We start from the raw sequence: 1,941 nt of genomic DNA, 5'->3' as shown, positions 1-1,941 counted from the left end.
GCCCGGCTCGTGCTGCGGGACACCTGCGGGCGGCCTGGCACGGGGCAAGCGGCGGGACGGGACGCCGCCAGGCGGCCGGCCAGGCTCCATGTGTGCGCGCGCGTCTGTACATACGGCTGGGTGTGAACAGGTGTGTGTGCGCGTCTGCACACGTAGGCGTGTGCCTGTGCGTAGGGGAGGTGTCTAAGTGTACTATGTGTGAGCACGCGGGTGTGTACGAAGCTGCACGTCTGTACACGTATGTGCACGGGGGAGTGTACGGGTGTATGCACGTGTGTGTATACTGATGTGTACACGAAGGGGTGTACAGGTGTGTGCGTACAGGTGTGCGGACGTGTGTGTATGTACCCGGATGTGTGTGGACCCGTTTGTGTACGAGTGTGCGTACATCCCTACACGTGTATCGATGCTTGCAGGTAGGCGGGTAAACAGGTGCTTGTACAGAGGTTTATGTACACTAGCATGTGCGGATGTGTGTGTTCACGTGTGTGCACGTCTGGTAACGTATGTGCACTAGTGTGTGTGTACGGGCGTATGTACGTGTGCATACACGTGTGTGTACAGGTGTGTGTGCACCTGTGTGTACGTGTGCACATACGCCTGTGTAGACGTGTGTGTATGGGTGTGTGCACGTGTATGTGCACATGCGTACGGGTGTAGGTATCTGTGTACACCTGTGTAAGTGCGTAAGTACATGTGTGCCCGCACATGCGTGCAGGTGCATGCACATATGCCAGGGCCCCCTGTGCAGGGCCTGCGCGTGTACACCAGTGTGTACGTGCATGCCTAGACAAGATTCTTCGGGTGAACCCGATCACTTGTATTAGACCATCTCAAATCGTTGGGAAAAATCTTCTCTGCAAGCTTTCGGGCGCAGGTGCCTGAGCGGAGGTGTCAGTACCCGGAAGCTTGCGGAGAAGAATGGTCCCAAAGGGTTGCTCTAATAAAAGATTGACCCGAAGAACCTTGGCTGCCTGTGTCCTGAGGACTACCGCCACCCGACGTGCACGCGGCTGTGCCTGTGCGAGGACGTGACAGCCGCCTCCAGGATAGCCCAGCCCGGCTGTGCCATCGCTCGGCCCAGCAGCGATCCGGCAGTTTGGGATGGGAACCGTGAGCGGGGCCTTCCCGGCCCCCCTGTTTCCTGCGTGCCCCCTTCCAGCCCCATGCCCAAGGGGGCCGTGCCCGGCCTGTCGGGACCCGGGCTGGGCGCTGCCGCGTTGAAGGGAGAGGCTTTCCCTGTCCGACTGGCTCCCACCGCGCCTGGGAGGCCCTTGCTATTCGCCAGCGCATGTTTCACCCAGGCCTTCAAGCATTTCAAACCTGCAGCTGGAAATGGCTAATGACTTCATTTTTTTTTTTTTTTTTTTTGCTGTAGGTGGGAGGGGACGGGAAAGGGAAACGCGGGCTTGAAATCGGCTTTCCGGTATTGTGTCTCAGGGAGAAGACTTTAAAGATGTCCCCTGTAATTTCCCACCAGAAATCTGGTTCTACTGGTTAATTTCAATAGGCGAATTCTCTGCCTGGAGGCGCAGGATGAGTAATATGCCGGGTGTTCCGTACTTATCTGCTAATATGATAATAAATGCATTCAGGGAAAGCAACGAGGTGTTTACAATTAGTCCTTTAACTTCTCCTGCCCGCCTAAAATTTCCGAGTATCAGAAATCACAAAGGTGCGAATCAGCGCGATCTCCTGTTCCCACACCTCTAAAGACTATAAAGGCTAAGACCCTCTCCCCCCAGCTTTTCTCTCCAGAAAAGCAAGAATTACGGTACGTGCCACTACAGCTGCACGGCAAATTCCCGCAGGCAGCAGGCAGCCCATCCCAGAAAGAGAAGGAGCAGGATGGGCGAAGGAGAAATTAGAAAATTGCAATCGATCGGCTCCTGCTATGCAGTGTCACCGACTTCTGTCCTCTCACGAGTGTCATCTTCTTTC

Source organism: Crocodylus porosus, unplaced genomic scaffold, assembly GCF_001723895.1.
Source record: "Crocodylus porosus isolate Cpor-Errol unplaced genomic scaffold, CroPor_comp1, whole genome shotgun sequence".
Lineage (NCBI taxonomy): Eukaryota > Metazoa > Chordata > Crocodylia > Crocodylidae > Crocodylus > Crocodylus porosus.
This window is presented reverse-complemented; position numbering follows the sequence as displayed.